Genomic DNA, 18,284 nt, shown 5'->3' on the forward strand with positions numbered 1-18,284 from the left:
AGAACTCAGAAACACAAGCTGGAACTCTCACAAAATTGTGCCAATTAACTAACATTCTCTTAAACAATGAATGAATCAAAAAAGACATCACAAGGAAATTAGAAAACATTTAGAATGAACGACTATGAAAGCAGAGCACACGCGAACATACGGAACACAGCGAGGGCAGCAGAAGGGAAACCTACCACACTCACACTAAAGCCAGAACGCTCTCAAATCAACCACCTTGGTCTCTAACTGGACAAAGAGAAAAAGAACAAATACCAAAGCTAGAAGAAAGAAGGAAATTATAAAAGGTAGAGCAGAGGTAAATAGGAAATAGAGAAAAATCAGTGAAACCAAAAGTTGGTTCTTTGAAAAGATCAACAAAATTGACAACCTTCAGCTAGACGGACGGAAATCAGAAACGAAGCGGGGACATGACTAGCAACCCTACAAACGTAGAAAGGGGTGCCAGAGAGTGCGACGGACAGGTGAGCACTAACACAGGATCACCCAGGAGACACGGACACCGTCCTAGAGACAAAACCTACCAAGACTAAATCACGAAGAAAAGAGACTGCGAATAGACCAGTGACAAGACATCAAATCAGTGGTCAAACTACTCTTTTTTTTTAATAATTTATTTTATATAATTCTTACATCATTTTTCATCAAACTACTCTTGCTCAAGGAAAAATCCCTGAACCTAGGCCTCCCCGGTGGCGCAGCAGGTTGAGGGCAGGCCGTGAACCTGTCGGCTGTCTCTGCCGCGCGGGTTCGATCCCCGGCTGGCCAGGGAGAAACCCGCAGGGCGCAGCAGACCTCTCCTGACTCCTGCTGCTCCCCTCAGCAGGGTATTTCCAGTCAGTCTGCCTGTTCTGCTCCCCGCTCTGTCTCTGGGGGATCCTCTCACACACACGCCCACCCCACATCTCTGGCCTGTGCCCCAGCTCTTGCATGCATAAATAAACTCTTTAAAAAAAAAAAAGAAAAGGAAAGAAAAAGAAAAAGAAAAATCCCTGAACCTGATGGCTTCCCCAGTGAATTCTACCAAACAGTTAAAAGATAAAAACTACACCAACTCTCTTCAGATTGTCCCAAAAAAATGAAAAAGAAAGAACACCTTCTAACTCATACTGTGAGGGCAGCAGGATCCTGATACCAAAGCCAAAGACACAACAACAACAAAAAAAGGCAGAGTAATCTCTCTTCTGTTTTTTTTTTTTAAGATTTATTTATTTATGCGTACAAGAACTGGGGCACAGGCCAGAGGTGTGGGGTTGGGGGGTGAGAGGACTCCCCAGGGACAGAGTGGGGAGCAGAACAGGCAGAGCCAGTGAAACGCACTGCTGGGGGGAGCAGCGGGGACACAGGAGGGGTCTGCTGCGCCCTGTGGGCAGCTCCCTGGCCGGGGATCGAACTCGTGCTGCAGAGGCTGCGGACAGCTGCATAGTGCGGTGCCCAACCCCTTGCACCCCCGGGGAGACCCTAATCTCTCTTCTGAAGCCAGAAGCAAAATTCTCAACAAAATGCCAGCAAATCCCACACACTTGGCAGCACAGAAGGAAGCCGCGTGCCGTGACCAGGTGTGGCCTGTTCCTGGAGTGCAAGGGTGGGTGGCCAGGGTGTCGCTGGGTGTGATTCATGCCACAGTAACCGAGTGAAGGGGGAGAAAGTGACAATCTCGAGAAAAATCTGACAAAATCCAGTACGTTCTCATGATGAAGTTCCTGAGACAGGGGCGGAAGCGGGGACTCGCCATTTTCTCACGATCCTCCACCAGGGTCCCAAGCCGCTCCAATTCAGAGGAAGCTTCTCCTCTGACAGCGCAAAGGGGAAAAAATTCCCCACTCACATCCCCGGGGAAAGCCAGCAACAAGCCCGCGAGAGCGATGAAATACCTGGATGCCGCAAAGGCGACACGTGCCGAGCCCTCGGGGAGGGCCACGGTCAGGGGTGAACACTGAGGCCTTCCTCGCAGGCCGGGCAGGGCCCTGCTTTTGCTGAGTCTATTCAGCATGACGCTAGATGGCCTGGCCAGAGGCATTAGGTTAGAAAAATAAACTACAGGTGCCCAAGCCAGAAGGAAATAAATGAAATTTTCTTTGATTGCAGACGACATCACCTTATATGTAGAAAATTGTAAAGATTCCATATTTTAAAAAAACCTGTTAGAGCTGATAAAAGCCAGTGAAGTAGCTGCACACAGAGTGAGCACACAAACCTCAGCACCTGCAAACACTGACAACGAACAACCTAAAAGGAAATCGCAACAATTCCATTTACAATGGCGCTAAAAGGAGTAAAGGACTTAAGGGTTAACTTAATAAGGGGAGAAAGACTTCTGTGGGGGCCTCCCTGGTGGCGCAAGGGGTTACCATGCAGCTGTCCGCAGCCTCTGCAACAGTTCGATCCCCGGCCAGGGAGCGACCCACATGGCGCGGCAGACCCCTCCTGTCTCCCCGCTGCTCCCCTCAGCAGTGCACTTTGGTCAATCGGCCTGTTCTGTCCCCCGCTCTATCTCTGGGGAGTCCTCTCACCCCCGCACCTCTGGCCTGTACCCCAGTTCTTATATGCATAAATAAAGGTAAATCTTTAAAAAAAAAAAAAAGGAAAGACTTCTGTAGTGAAAACTCTACAGGATGACAGAAAGCAATCGAGACAAGGGCGGCGGCACCCCATAGAGGGGTCGGAAGCGCACGCTCCAGCTGTGAGCGCCGCCCACGCGCTGACAGGCAATGCAACCCCTGGGCAAACCCCAAGGTCATTCCTCATCAACAGGAAGACTCTTCCTAAAACGCACATGGAGCACAAGAGGCCCGGAGAGCCTGAACTGACTTGAAAAAGAGGAACAGCTGCAGGCGTCACACTTCCCAGCTGCGACCCGACGCGACCAGAGCAGCGCGGTGCCGGCGCACAGGCCGGCTCATCTTCGCAGAGGAGAGTCCAGACCCAACCCGGCACACGTCTGGCCACATGAAGTCCTGCAAGGGGCCTCCCCAAGAGGCGCCCTTCAAGCCTGAAGGAAGATGAAGCCCCACTCCCCTGTGACTGGGAAGACCCGTAGCAGAAGCCCAGGGCAACCCCTCTCGGGCCACGGGGACCTCTCCAAAGGCCGCGTGCGCCTGTATCTCCAGCCCCCGCCTGTGGTGCCAGGGCACTGGACTGCTGGTTGCTCATCCAAGCACCCCAAGTGTCAGGGGCCAGGGGAAGGAATCAGAGCGGCCTCCGGACATGGGTCCCTTCTGCGTGGGCGGTGTCCTGTCCTGGCAGGGGGGACTTGCGGCTCCATCAGGCACCAAGAGGCACCAGCGGGCCTGCCCCAGCTCCGCAGGTCTGCAGCGGGGCACTCGACCACTGCGCCCCTGAAGCTCCCAGCCTGGCAGCTGCAGATGCCAACTCTGCAGGAGCGGGGCCACGTCACATGGGCCTGCACTGGGCCCGGAGTGAGTCCATGCGAGAGAAAGTCCCTAGACTCGACGCAGGAAAGCGGGGTCCAGTCAGGCTGTGCAGACCCCTCCACCCCTCCAGGCGCCTGCAGCCCCAGGTCAGAGCTCGACCTCACCTCCTGCTGGGGCCACCCGCAGGACTCTCGCCCCCAGGCCGCCCGCTCCACTCCCTCATGTGCTTGTCACTCTGCAGGGAGTGGCCAAAAGCAGACCTGGACGGGCCCAGCCCGCAGGAGGCGGCCGAACCCTGCCCCCCCGCAGTGTGTTTTAATCAACCCAACACAGACCCCAGAGCGTGGGCTGCAGCCCCGGGGCCCCCGCCCGCCTGCGTGCCCACCCCGCCTCCACCAGAGCCCGCGCAGCCGCCCTCGCCGGCGTCCGCCCCTCCGGCCTGCCCTGGCACTCCGGGCACTGGCCCGCCCGACTCCGTGTGCTGGCATGAACCCGGGGTGGGCGCCCACGCCCAGGTGTGGGAAACCCACCAATATCCAAACCTTCCCCCGAAGGAGAAAAAGGAAAGCCGCAGGACCCACGCCGGCTCCCGGTCCCCCAGAGAGGCGGCGCGGGCTCTTCACCAGGACCTCAGGGGGCCCGAGCCAGACCGGGCCAGGACCCCACGGTGCGTCCCAGGTGGGGGGCACGACAGCCACTTTGTAATCTCAGGGGCCGCTGAGCCTCCTCTGGACCTCAGGGTCTGACAGCACAGGAGGGGGCCGCAGAGTGCAGGGGGTCCTGAGAAGACCCTTCTCACACCCGCACCCCCATGCACCCCGGCTGGGACAAGCCGCCTCTGAGAGCTGCCAAGCCCAGCGGGGGACGCTGGTAAAGGCCTGAGCCCAGAGGGCAGGCGGGTCTGCCCCCGGCAAGCACCCTCCTCCCCGCTGCCGCCCGTGCCCGGCGCTCCTGAGCAGACGGCGTGGCTCCCAGCGGCCGTCCGCAGCCCCAGGCCGGGCTCACTCATGCCAAGGCTGCACGGGGTCTCCCCGACACCGAGCACACAGGCTCGGCCAGGCGCCCCGCACGTGCGGGCAGCTCCCCCACGGCCCTTCGAGGGTCCGTGGCCCGGAGCCCCAGGGGCCAGAGGGACCCGGCGACGCACCTTGGCGCCTGACAATTGACCCTGTGACGGAAGGGGGTGTCTCAAGCTCACGACACACCCGAGGGGCCGTGTGACCCCATTTAGAAGGAGGGCTGCAGGGGGCCTCCGCTCAGCACCCCGGGCTGGGCCCTGCCGGCCTGCGGTTCGGGCCGAGACAGCTACCCCGGGGCTCGCAGTAGCAGGCTCGGGACAGGCAGGAGCTGCAGCATGGGCTGTGGGGCGCCCGCCGTGAGCAGGACCCGAGGCTGCCGCCTCGAGGGGTCGGTCTTGTTCCAGCGGCAACTTCCTTTTCCTTTTCCGCGGAAGGCGGCAATCGGCCCTCAGGTGCGGCACGTCTGGGGACTGAGCCTCGTCCTTGCCAACCAGCGTGAAACTCAGAAGGCGTGTGACAGGCGGGGCGTGTGAGCAGGCCCGAGGCGCCCCTGCGCCTCAGGCCCACCGTTCGGGGACCCCGGCACAGCCTCCCCAAGAGCGCAACTCAGGGCTTTGCCAGTGGCAGCTGGGCCCGGGCAGCGCATCAGCGGCCCAGCCCGGCCACACTCAGTGGGGACAGAGGCCTCTGGGCCCTGCCAAAGCCTGGCCTCTCTCCCTGCACTACACACGCCCTCCCGATGACCCTCCGAGGGCACAGTCCCGCCGGCGCAGGGCGCTTTCCTCCCACCGAGCCAGACCACGCAGGCCCAAGAGCCCCAGCCTGGGCCCCATGCAGCCCCAGAACCGCACTCTCGAGCGGGGGACAGCAGCACCCCGCGCCAGGCCAGACTCCTAGGGAAGGCCTGGGCTCCCCGACACTGAGGAAGCAAAGGCAAGAGACAGCAGACCTCTGCCCAAGACAGAAGAGCGCAGGACCGGCTCACCCCCGCAAGGAGCCCCGTCATAGGGAGGCGGGCGGCACAGTTATAAGGGGGAGGGTGGCAGGAGCAAGTCCCAACTCAGGGCATTTCCCAGGGGTGCCCAGGGTTAGAGAACTGGGCACAAACCAGATGCTGCGGCAGCCCCACTCGGGCAAAGTGCCCCGCGGGAGGCTGCCCCTCGAGACGGGCAGGGCCGGCCTGCCCGGGGCAGCTCTGAAGGGCTGACTTCTAGTCCCAGACTCAGCAGCTGCCCTCCAGGCCGCGCCCGCCCCGCCAGCCCCAGCCACCTGCTGAGACCAAGCCCGAGCCAGCCGGGACCGCAGGGGCCTGGGTGCCGCCTGGGGACGACGCGCACGAGAAGAGACAAACACTCGGACTCAGAAGGAAAACCTGCAGCTCCCCACGCTCCGGGGAGCCGCCAGCACACTGGGGTGTTCTCAAGAAACATGCTTAGGGGGGCCTCCCTGGGGCGTGGGGGTCAGTCTCAGCACCATGAGGCTATCTGCAGCCCCTGCAGCCTGCGGCCATCCCCGGCCAGGGAGTGACCCCGCGGGCGCGGCCGTCCTCTCCTGCCTCCCGCTGCCCCCGCAGCAGTGGATTCCAGTGGATCTGCCACTGCTCCCCACTCTGTCTCTGGGGAATCCTCTCACCCCTGCACCTTGGCCTACACCCCAGTTACTGCATAAATAAATAAAATAAATATTTTTTAAAAGAAACACGCCACAGACATTGCAATGCTGTGGCGACTTAACCCCCAGCTCCATGATGTCACCAAGTGCCCGAGACCAAGGTCCAGGGCTTCTCTGGCGCCCCACTTGCTGGGACTGTGTGTGGCGGCTGGGAGGACAGCACGGTGGGGGAGAGCAGGGTGCTCCCGGGGCCCGCGGCCTCAGTGCCAGTCGGCCACCTGGGGCAGGAGCGGTTATGAACAGGGAGAAGCAAGCCCTGGCCAGGGTCAGCTTCCGGCGATGACACCGCCAGCCGGGCTGCCGGCAGCAAGGGCAGGGGAGCCCCGGGGAGCCTCTCCTTCCACCTGCTGCTCCCTGGGCCCGGGCGGAGGCTCTCCAGGGCTGGCGGGGCGGGAGGCCCACTGTCTGGCACGGAGGCCCTGAGAAGGGCTGTGGAGCCCAACTGACCACCGCTGGGACCGCAGGTGGACGGAGCGCGGGACGCGAGAGTGGGGCTAGCTCCAGAGCTGGTCCCAGAGCCGCAGTCCCGGGCGGGCATGGCCTCATGCTGGCAGGGCCGCTTGGGAGACGCGGCCCCGGTCCCAGGAAACTCTGCAGTCTCACTCCAGCCGCAGGAAGGACGCTGAGGGGAGGCAGGGCCGCCTCCCACCCGGGCTATCACCCCGCACCCAGCACCCCGCGCCTGGTACCCAGTGCCAGGCCACTCCGCGCCCGGCACCCCATGCCTGGCACGCGGCGCCAGGCCACCCAGCGCCAGGCCACCTGGCATCCGGCACCCCGCGCCCAGCACCCCATGCCCGGCACCCCGCGCCAGGCCACCCCGCTCCCGGCACCCCGCGCCAGGCCACCCCGCTCCCGGCACCCCGCGCCAGGCGGGCGAGCGCTCGGACCCCGCCGGGCGCGCACAGGGCCCGGGCGGGGCTTCGGGGCGCAGCGCGTCCCCTGGGCCGAGCCGCCTCGGAGGCGGAGCCGCGCCCTGAGCCCCGCGGGCGCCGGCCGAGCCCTCGAGCCCCCGCGCCGGCCCTGCGGCGGGGCCGCGCTGCCCACCCGGGCCCGCCGCGCCGCGGCTCGCCGACCCGGGCGCAGCCTCCGGGACGCGGGCCCGCGGCGCCCGGCCCGGCCCGGCCCTTCGCGCGCCCCCGCGCCCGCAGGTGTCCTCGGCCCGGCCGCGCGGCGGGTCGGGGCGCGGGGCTCCGCTTCCCGCCGGCCCGGCCCGGCCCCGCCCGGCCGCCCGCCGCCAGGCCCGCCCGCCAGCCCGAGGCCGGGCGCCGCTCCCGCGCCCCGCGCCGCGCGCTCACCTGGACCGCGAGTCCCTCCCGCACCGGCCGCGCCCGCCGCCCGCTCCGCCCCCGCCCCGCAGGCCAGCGACCCACTGACACCGAGGCGGAAGTGCAGCCGGCCGCTCTGCCGATTGACGGCCGCGTTCGCCACTCGCTGCGCCCGGCGCCGTCGCGTCGCCCGCCGCCTGGCCAATCAGCGCCCGGCCCGAGGGGCGCACCGGGAGGCGGGACTATGCTAATAACGTCGCCGGAGCGACTACACCCGCGGCCCCGCAGGAGCCCCGCCCACACGGAGGAGTGACGACGCGGGCAGCCTACCACAGCGGCGAGGGGCGGGGTTATGCAGATATAGACCCGAAAGGGGCGGGCGGGCGGGAGGAAGGGGCGTGGCTGCCGGGACGCGTTTACAAACAGGCGTCAGGTGGCCTGGGCGGGGCGCGCGGACCAGGTGACCCCCCCCCCCCCGCCCGGGGACGGCCTGGGCGTGCCCCCAAGACCCGCCTCAGCTCCCCGCCGTCGCCCCTCCTCGCCCGCGCTCGCTGATCCCCGGCGCCCGGCGCCCCTCGCCTCCGCCGCGGGCCCCGCCGAGCGCTGGGCTCGGGGAGCCGGAGCCGGCGCCAGGGGCCGCCTCGCGTCCCGCGGGCCGTGTGCCGGGGCAGGTGTCCGCCTCTGAGCCCAGGCTTCCCCGCGCCTCCCCTGCGAGCAGTGGGAGACAACTCAGCTGCCTCGGGGCTGCCCCAGGACAGGCGGGTGACCTGGTCACTGAGGGTCCTCCCTGGAACTTTGGGGTCTGAGAACTCAGACCAGAGGGGAGACTACGGTCAACCACTGCCCCTTCTGCCACAAACGCCCCCAGAACTGTGCTAGGTGATGAAAGGTGAAAGTCTGGCCTACCGGTGGGCAGCTTGGGCCTGGGGGGTGGGGGCAGGACTGGGAACAATGCCCCCGGAAAGCAGGAGCAGACCCCCAAGTCAGCCAGGCCCTGAGCCCCGCTAGGCGCACCTCAGGATACACACCACTGCATCGCCTCCTCTGCTCAGGCCCCACTGAGGTGGGACCAAGGGAGTGGGGGGCCTCCAGCACCCCCAGAGGCACTGGCACCACCAGGGATCTCTGGCCGCCTGTCCCAGGTGGGCCTCTGCCCCCCCTTCAGCTAAGTGGACACTGGCACACAGGTCATCCTAGGGGACCGCCTCAGGGGAAGGGGCAGGCCTTGGTGGCCACTGTGGCTCCTGCGAAGCCTGTGCCCCTTGAATGCCAGTGGGGGGAGTGGATGAGCCTTCAGTGGCAGGTGTGGGGCCCAGAAAACCAGCCGTCCCCCAAGTCGGGCTGGCACGGCTTGCGGTGGGCCCGCTGTCAGCTGGCGCCCAGACGTGCAGAGACTGAGAAGGAGCTCTCCCAGCCTCTGCTGAAGAGGGAAACCGGAGGGAGGCGGGCCGGGCTCAGAAACAAAGGCGTTGCCATGGTTACCCCCAAGAAACAGACTCCAGCTGGAGAGAGGGAAGGGTGCGGTGTGCAGGCCCCAAGCCTGGACAAGGACAAGGCTGGTTGCCATGGAGATGCTCTGAAGCTTCCCTCGTGGGTCTGACCCGAGTCCAGCGCCCGTCCTGGAAACCACCCCCTCCCCCCCCACACCGACGACCCTGAGACTCTGACCCTGGGCACCTCACCCCCATCACGGGCTCGGGCTCCTACAGCATCAGGGGCTCGAGCCTTAGGAGAGGCCGGTGTCCAGCGGACCCTCCAGGACTGAGCTTGGCCTCCCCCCCGGTCTCGGGTGCACGGCCCGGTATGCGGGCCCACCTTCCTCAGCAGGTGCCGTACACTGGGCTCCAGGCGCTGCTGCTTCCTCCTCCTGAGCCGCTGGGCCGGACTGGTGGTCAGGCGGGCAGAGCCTTGGGCCACTTGGGGGCAGCTTCCATGGTCTTCCCCGGTGGAGCGGCCGGGCAAAGGCCGGAAGGCAGGAACCGAAGACCAGGCCCAGGGGTCACATGCGACGGAGTGAACAGTGACGCCCGTGTGCAGTGGGTGTCCTGCCATCACCCCACTTCACAGAGGGGCAGGCCGAGCCTCCGCGGCTGCTGGGGACCGGCCACACTGCAGCCTGGCCGGCTTGGGGCTCGTGAGGAAGGAGACTGCTCCCCGGCTGGGCTGTGCCTGAATGGGGTCCTGGGCCCTGGGTAGGGCTTTCGGGCTGACCGATGACCTGCCCGTGGGGCTGTCCTGGTGTCCCCTGGCTGGGGGGGGCGCGGGATCCTGGACTGGGTCAGGGAGCAGCCACCCCCACCCTGAGCACGCGGCCCACCTGCTCCATCCCCGTGTGCACGCTGGAGTGTGAGAAGTGTTGTCTAGGGGTAAGTTTGGGGGCACGTGTGACCCCTGAACTGCTCTGAGGCCGCGCCAACCCCACGGTCATGCCCACCCCCACCAGGATGACTGCAGCCTCCCCCTCCCAGCCCCTCCCGGGAGAGTCGGTGGGTCTGGCGGCCTGAGCCCCGCTGACAGCCGTGCCGCTCCTGGGCTGCCCGCTGGCCTGGGGGTGCCTGGGCTGGCGCGTGGGGGCTGGGGGCCCCGGCCTGTGGGACACACGTCCTCGTCCCCAGCTGGCACACTCCCTGCTTGGTCCTCCTCCTTCCACCTCATCTGGAGAGGGCAGAATGAACGCTGTTGCTCCCCTCCAGATGGGGAAACCGAGGCTCAGGCACAGGGCTGCTCGCCTCCAGCCCCCGGAGCGCAGGGCGCTGCCCCTGCCCGGACCTCACGGTCACTGCCCTGACGGGCCCTGGCTGGGACTGGTCCCTCATCTGGGCCGCTCCGGCGCCGCGGCCCCATCAGCTGGCGAGAAGGCGACGCCCGGCCTGGCTGACCAGCGCTGCCCCGGGGCCCGGCCCCCGCCCTCCCAGGTCCCGGGGAGGGCGCCCCCCACGCCCCTGCTCGGCGCCGGGCGCCCGCTGTCTGGCCGCCGGAGGGTGGCTGACCACAGAGGCCGGCCCTCACGTGGCCCACGCCCAGCTCCCCATGCAACTCTCGAGTCTCCTGTGCAACGTGACAGCGCCTTCCCGTCCCGGAGGAGAGTATTTTTAGTTTTGAACCCACCACGTGAAGAGAGACAAGTTATCAATAGCAGCGCAAAGGGCTTTTGCTTTTTTTCCCGGTGGCTCTGGGACCTGAGCCGCCTGCAGCGCTCGGCGCCCGAGAAAGCAGGTTCCTCGTGGACGCTCACCCGCGCCGCCCTCCCAGCCCCGCCTCGCCCCTCCCGGGTGCTCCAGCCGCCCCCACCCTCCGGCCCCTGCCCGGGCGGGCGGGGGAGGGGGTGCTGGGCACAGGGCAGAGAGGGCCGGAGGCCCTGCCCCAGAGCAGGCACCGATGAGGGGCCCTGGAGGTGGGGCCCCCACTTCCCCACTCCCAGGGGCCCCTGGCTTCGGCGGCGGCGGCCCTAGGGTGCCGGCCCCAGCCGACCCGAGTCCAGAGAAGTGGCTCTGCGAGGGGTCCCCAAACCAGGTGCCACGGGGCCCCCAGGCCTTTCAGGCTGCCCTTGGGCGTCTCTGGAGGAAAGCGCCCCGGCCGGGGGGTTGGGAAAGCTGTGTGAGCCAGGGGCGGGCACCTCTCCAGCGCGGCTCACAGCCCTGCCCCCGGGGGCGCCGGGGCGGGGGGCTCTGGAGACCGAGGGCCCGGGACTTCCGCCGCCCCGTCCTTGGAGCGCCTGCGGGGGCCTGGAGCGCCACCTGCGCGCCGGGGGACACGTGGGCCGTCTGGCCGTCTGGCCCTCAGGCCCCGCTAGCACGGCGTCTGCGAGGAAGCCCAAAATAACAGAGGCTCCAGCCAAGGAGACACGTGCGCTCCCCCCGGCGCCGGCAGTCCAGGCGGTCCCGGCGGGCCCAGCAGCAGGGGACGCGGCCCCCTCCGGCGCCAGCTCGGGCCTCAGCCTCCGCACTTGGGGGCTCAAGGCGGCTGCTGCGGCTCCAGCCGTCACGCGCGTCTCGGATCGGATCAGGAGGGCGGAGAGGGGAGCGGGAGGGCAGGGAGCTGCCCGGGGCGGTCGGCCCCTCTGAGGCCGCCCCTGAAGACGCCCCAGGGGCTCCAGCACGCCTCCCGGGCCAGACGCCCCGCTCCGGGGGCCAGAGCAGGCCGCGTGCACAGCGGAACAGGCGTGGGTGGGGGGCGTGTGTGGTCGCTGGTCCTAGGACCCGCCTGCTGGCCTCGGAGGAGACCCCCCCGGGCCCCCCAAAGCCCGTGCCCAGGGCTGCCTCTGGCCCCAGCTCTCTCCGGGGAGGCCCAGACACACAGGCCTCTCGCGAGGCGTGGGCTCCGGAGTGGCCAGGCCAGAGGGGCAGCGTCCTCGGCGGGGGCCTCCGGCTCAGCCCAGCCCGTGTCCCGGCGCCCCATGCTGAGGAGCTTCCGGTCCCTGCCACGCCCCGCGGCCCAGGCCGCCTCTTCCCTCGGACCCGCCAGGTTGTCGGCCTGGCCTGGGCAGGGGCAGCCTCGCGCCGCTGGGCCACAGGGGCCGGGCAGGCGGGCTTGGCCCTCCCTCCTCAGCCCCGCGGGGCGCGTGGGGGCGGGAGGCGTGTGCTGCCTCGGCGTGGGCCAGGCAGGAGCGGGAGGGAGACAGCTTAGGCTGGGATAAATTTAACTTTCTGGAGCTGACTGCGGCGGCCGAGGCCCTGGGGGGCCTGTGGTGCCAGGGAGCCGCCAGGCGGGGGCGAGGGGGCACGGTTCACAAGTTCACCGGGCTGGGCCCGGAGGGTCTGCAGGCGCCCGGCCACGGGGGGCTGTCCTGGAGCGCCCAGCCCGGGCCCCAGGCCTCGCTCCCCGCAGTGCACCTGGAAGTGGGGCGGCCGCCTGGAGCCGCGCTGTCCGGGCGCAGAGCACAGGGCCCGCCAGGCAGGCCGGGGCTGCGGCCACGGGGCGGCCGCGGGAGGCAGCAGGGGCGCGGGCTGGTTTGTGCCGGACGCCATCCCGAGGGCCCCCCGGAGGCAAAGCCGGCCTGACCTCCCCAGCTGCCCAGGGGGCTTGGTGAGCGCCCCGATCGGCAGCAGGTCCTGTGGGTCCAGGCCCGCAGTTACTTGGCAGAGGGGCCTTCAGCCCTCTGCTCCCCCAGGGCTCCCTTAGCTGCACCGAAGACGGGCTCTGGGAGGGGTGGGCCGGGGGCACGGCTGGGCCTTTGTCCACCTCGGCGCCTCCCACTGTTTCTGGCCCACCTGGCAGCTCGCGCCCGGGCCTGGGAGCAGAGGTGTCGCCAAGGGGCAGACAGGTGGGGCCGGGCACGAGGCCCATGGCTCTCCGGCTGTGAGCCATGCGGGCAACAGGAGGTGCCACGCCGGGGAGAGGCTGCCCTGCCGAAGGAGACCTGCCTTCCGCACGCTCGGACGCACGCCCTGGGCCCAGGCTTCTGTGCTGCCCTCCGACAGCGGGGACCGGGCCAGCCTCTCCCTCCGGTGTGCCCGTCAGACCACCCTTCCAGATGGCACACGGGTGAGTCACTCAAGGGCAGACTCAGAGAGCCCCGGGCATCCCTCGGGCTCCAGCCACTGGTGCTCCCGGGGCCGCGGGAAGGTGGCCCCAGCGGGCTGCCCAGTTGTTCCCTCGGTGCCACCGACCGCACAGCATCCAGCTGGGAAAGCGCGAGGATGGGGCCACTGACGGGTACCCTGACCGCGCAGCGGGAGTGTCCTGAGCGAAGCCCCCCAGCCCCAGGACAAGCCCCAGCCCTGCTTCCCATGACGTGCCCGGTGCAGGGACAGGACACAGGGCGGCCCCCTTGGCCCCGTCTCCGTCAGAAGCCCCTGCGCGCACCTGGCCCAGACATGCACACCCGGCCCCGCCTGCCCCTCGACGGCCGTCCAGCTTACGCAGCGCCAGCTCTGAGTCAGGCGGCGCCTCGTTATTTTCCTGACAGACTGTTTCCCACGGGGCCACCCTGAGCCCAGGGGACTCGGGGCGTAAACAGAGGCACTGCCCCAAAGCACACCCCTGGAGGCCGCCCTGGGGCTCCCGCGGGATCCACGCCACGGGCCCGGGGCTGGGCCCACAGACGCTGGCGGTGCCCACGCCTGGGCCTGGGGCAGCGGCTGGGAGCAGCACAGGCCACAGGGGGAAGCCTGGAGCGACCCAGGCCCTGGGTGGCTGTGGGGCAGGGCAGACGGAGGCTGTCAGCCTCCAGCCTCACCCCAGGGCCGTGCAGGGTGGTCAGACCCCCAGGGCGCCTGGTGTGCCCAGCCCAGGGCCGGGAGGCAGGGTGGGCTGGAGTTGGGGGGAGGCCCTGGGGCTCCCTCCGCCTCTTGCTTGCTACCCCGCCCCGGGCTGCCCCCGCCTCCCCCGCCCAGGCCCATGACCCTCGGGGTCCATGTGGACCAGCCAGGATCACCCCCACTGCCCTGGGGCTCTCTGTGACCTCTGCTGCCTCTGACCTCCGAGACGTTGCATGTGGTCCCCTTAGACAAGCTGCCCCTCCGCCAGGCCCAGGAGGGGCCCCAGCCCAACTAGGCAGGAGGGGCTGAAGGGGGGCTGAGCTGTTTCCTGGGGGTGCTGACCCCAGCCCGACACAGCAGTGGCCCCTGAAGAGGCGCCAGCTTCTGCCTGCCTGCCGCGCCCCTCCTTCGGGCTCCACTGACCCTCTCACACCCACCCTTTGCCCTGCACCCCTGCAGCCAGGCGCAGGTGCACGGATGCTAGAGCAGAGGCTGGGGCGTCAGGCACCACCCACGAGCTGCCAGCGCCGGGCCTGCTGGCTCCAGGATGATGCCTGGGCATCTTCGACTTGGCTGGTGACAGCGTCGTGGGGGCAGCACAGAGGCCACTGAGGGACACCAGGGGAGCTGCCAGGGAGATTAGGGCTTTCCTGCCCCCACTACCCTCCAAAGCAGTGGGGCTCAAATAATACTGCCTCCGCCCCCGCTGCAGGCTCAGCACGGCCAGGCTAGCCATGATTGGCCAAGCCATCCCAGCGGGGCTCATGCTGGAACTCTGCTGCATTCCCCTCTCCCTTCTGGGGAGAAATGAAGGACAGGACAGCAACCTGGAGCTGCAGGAAAGAGATCAGGGGGACCGTCCTTGCTGGGAACGAGGTGGACACAGGGAAAAAGCAGATGGAATGAAGCTCCTGGATGCAGCCGTGCCTGAAGCCCCACCCTGACAGTTCAGCCAGAGACACAACGGCCTCACCCCTCCCCTTCTGAGGTGGCCTTGTCACTGGCGGTCAAACCACAGCAACTCCCCCCATTCTCCTGCCCACCACCTGGGCCTGCCCGTCCAGCCTGGCCCTGCAGGGGCATCAGTGGCCTCAGGAGCCCTCATCACTCCCGGCCCTGAGCACGTCAGGGCTAACCCGGAGCTGGCTCAGAATGTCACCAGGAAGAAAGACGAGGAACAAAAAAAGAAAGATCTGCATTTTCATATTCAAATGAGTTCTTGCAGGAAGAGAGAAAGCGAGAGCAGATTCTGGGGGGTGACGGTGACAGCCGGACCTCCCGCCCCGTGTGTGCCCTGACGCCACCCTGGGGCCACCGCACCCCCAACCCCCGCTCTCCTCGGTGGACCCGGCCGCGCAGGGGCCGGCCCTGGGGCAGCCGGGTGCGGGCAACAGCCCGGGGGAGCATCCGGTGGCCCGGTGCCCCTGACGCCCAGGGCCCGGTCGCGGAGCCCCTGCTCAGGATTCCAGCCGGGCCTGGGCAGGCCCGACCTCCTAGAGCCCAGGCGGCAACTCGGTCTCAAGGAGCTCCTGTGGGGAAACTGCGCCCCCACCCGTGCTGCCTCCGAGAGAGCCGGGGAGCCGTCCCACCCCAGGGCTGGCTTCCCCAGTCTGGGCGCAAGGCCAGTGAACCCCTGAGGCAGGTGCGGCCACCACTGGCCACCAGGGGCAGTCTGTCCCCCATGAGGCGGCTGCCATCTTGGGCCCAGGCTCTGTCTGCTCTGTCCAGTCCCCCAGAGAGGCCGGCAGGTGGGGCCCCTGCTCCTGGCCTGACGGCACCCAGTGCTGTCAGGTCAGTTCTGGGGTGGCCCCCCGCCCAGTGGGGCCCTCTGGCGGGCTTTCCATGTGACACAGAAACCTCCAAGCTGGCGCCACGGTTGCATGTCCCCCAACAGGCTCCGGACAGGTCCCCCTTCCCGGCCCTGGGTACCAGCCACTGCCCCCAAAGCTGCAGGCCTTCTGGCCTAGGCCACCATCCTGCCCAGCTGGAGCAGAGGCCCAGGTTCCAAGCTCTGCCCAAGGTGTGCCCCCCCACCCAGGCCGCCGGCGGGACCCGGTCCCACTGGACACTGCCCCAGAGGCCGGCCACGGGCCGCCACTCACGTCCCCATGGGGCTCCCACAGGCCCGCTCTCCCGCAGGCGGCCGGCGTCACACCGCTGTCCAGTAGACCCTCGATAAATTGCGCTGATGGTCGGTCCTTGGCGGCCAAGCTGTTCCCTGCGTGGAGCCCCGGGGCGGGTGTGGCTGGCCCGGCATCTGCGCATGGCGTCCTCACTGACTGGGCAGTCCACACGCCCACTCCTTCAGCAAAGAGAAAACCTGGGCTCAGGCCCCTCTCCAGGACAGGGGCAGGCCGAGAGGAGGGGCCCGTCCTCGCGCCCACTCTCAGCCAGGCCCCGGGGCCCACACACCCAGAGGTCTGAGGCCGGGAGCAAGATGCAGCCTCATGGGCCGCTCGCACACCCCAGCCTGCCCGACTGCACCGGAGGAAGCCCGAGGAGGAGCAGGCTCCTGCCCAGCTGTGGCCAGGCCCCAGGGTGGCCTGTCTGCCGCCTCGGGGCCGGGGCGGCGTGGCCACTGTGTGGCCTGGGGGCTTCTCTGCTCTGCACAGTGGCCGCTGGCTGCCGACCTGCCCAGGGAGGGGTGCGACGCAGCCTGCACAAGTTGACTGGGGCTCCGGCCACCACTGCGGTCACCCTGCAGCCAACCCAGTTCCCTGCCCTGGGCCTGCCCATACAGGGGGATTTGGCAACCCCCCAAATCACATAGTGGGCCCCCTGTGCCTGGTTGAAGTGAGTGCCTTGGTCTCACCCAAGTACTGGGGAGCGAGACCCACCAGAGAAAGCTCCAGAACCCTGGCAGCCATGAGGAGACCCATACTTTGCTGAGCCTTCAGAGGCGCGTCCTCCACACAGAGGCCCGCCCAGCCCTCCCCGGACAGCCTACCGTGCCTGCCCACCACGGGGACGCTGGGTGGGTCTGGGGCTCCCAACTGGCCAGGGACCCCAGACCCCCTCCTGGCCCCATCCCAGCCCACGCAGCCCTGCCCGGCCGCCCGCTCAGGCCGCTAGAGGAGGGACTGCTGGCTGAGCCTGGGCCGTGAGTCCTGGCCTGGCACCGAAGGCTAGGGGGTCACGTGCCCGCAGCCCCCAGGACCTAGGCGGGCTTTGCCCTCCGCCAGGTGCTTGACCCTGGGTGTCTGCCAGCCTGGCACTCTGCGGGCGGCAAGGAGAGGCAGGGAGAGCCCCAGAGGAGCCGGGGCTGGCGGAGGGAGGCGCTGGCCGGGCACCCTGGGAGGGCTTTCGGAGGGCGACTCGCCCGCCCCTCCCCCGGCAGGCCCAGCGTCCCGGGAGCAATGCGCGGCTGGGTGGGGGTCCGGGGGCTCCTCCCTGCCCCAGCCCTGAGGAGGGGGGGCAGCCCAGCAGCCCCCTGCAAAGTTTCTGAAGCAGCTGGGTCAGGAGGAGGGGAGAGTTCCCACATGACCGGACGCTGCTGAAGCCGGGGTGCCTGCGAGCCCAGCGTCTGGGGTCCCTCTGCAGCCCCTCCCTGCAGCGCCCCCCCCCCGCACCCCCCCCCCGCACCCCCCCCCGCAGACACCCCCAGGGCGGCCTCCCGAGGCTTCCGCGGATGCGCCTGGCGGCAGGAGCCGCCCCCCCCACCCCCCGCCGGTCCCCCGCGCTGTCTGCTGCGTCTGGCCGGCGGGGCGCGGGGCGCGGGGCGCGGGGCCGCGGTCTCGTGCGGGCGCGTCTGTCCGTCTCGCCGCGTCTGCGGAGGCGTCCTTGACCCGCCTGCGCGGGCGTGTCTGGGGGGCGGTGCTCCCCCTCCCCGCGGGCGCGCTCGCGGCCGCCACCGCCCCGCTGCGCCCCGGCCCCGTGGCCTCGTGCGCCCCCAGCCTGACCCCGCGCCCGGGGCTCCGCGGCCGGCCCGCCGCTCCCCTGCGCCCCGGGCTGCCCAGAGCGGAGCCGCGGCGCGCTCCCCGCCGCCGGCTCGGCCGCCCCGGCTCCCTTATGTAACTCCGCGCTGTCCGCGCCCGGTCACCGGCCCTGCGCCCGCCCGGCCCGGCCCGACCCGCGGGGCGCGCAGCCCAGGCCCGCTCACATCGGGGCGCGGACCCCGCGGCGCCCTCGCCAGGCCCGGCCCCCCTCCCGCCGGCACCCGCGCCCCCCGCTCCCGGCGCGCGCCAGGGGAGGGTCCCGGGGCGAGTTCGCGGCCGGGCGCCGGCGCCCCCCGCCCCGCAGCCTCCCCGCGGCGGCGGCCCGAGGGCGGCCGGGGTCCTGCGCGGGGCCCGCGGCCGGGCGGGGGCGGGGCGAGCCGGGGGCGGGGGCGGGGGCCGGGCCGGGGCGCCCTCCGCCGCCGCCGCGACCCCCGCCCGCGCGGCGTCCGGGCCGGGCCCGGGGGTGCCCCGGGGCGCCCGGCCCCGGCCGGCGGGCACGCGGCGCTGTCCGTGGTGCTGCCGGCGCCGGGCGGGGCGGGGGCGGGCCGGGGGCGGGGCGAGGGCGGCAGCCAATGGCGGGGGCGCCGCGCGGGGCGGGGGGCGGCGGGCCGGGCGCGGGGCGCACTCGGCTGCGCTGCCTCGGCGCCCGCGGACGCTCCGGCGGCGGCTCCGGCGGCGGCTCCGGCTCCGGCTCGGACCCCGCTCCGGCTCCGCTCGGGCGCCGCGGTCGCGCCGCCGGCCCCGCTCGCGCGGACCCGGCCCGGAGCCCCCCGGCGCCCCCCGCCCGCCGCCCCGCGCCGCGGACCAT

The sequence above is a fragment of the Talpa europaea genome (assembly GCF_964194135.1).
Source record: "Talpa europaea genome assembly, chromosome: 11".
Lineage (NCBI taxonomy): Eukaryota > Metazoa > Chordata > Mammalia > Eulipotyphla > Talpidae > Talpa > Talpa europaea.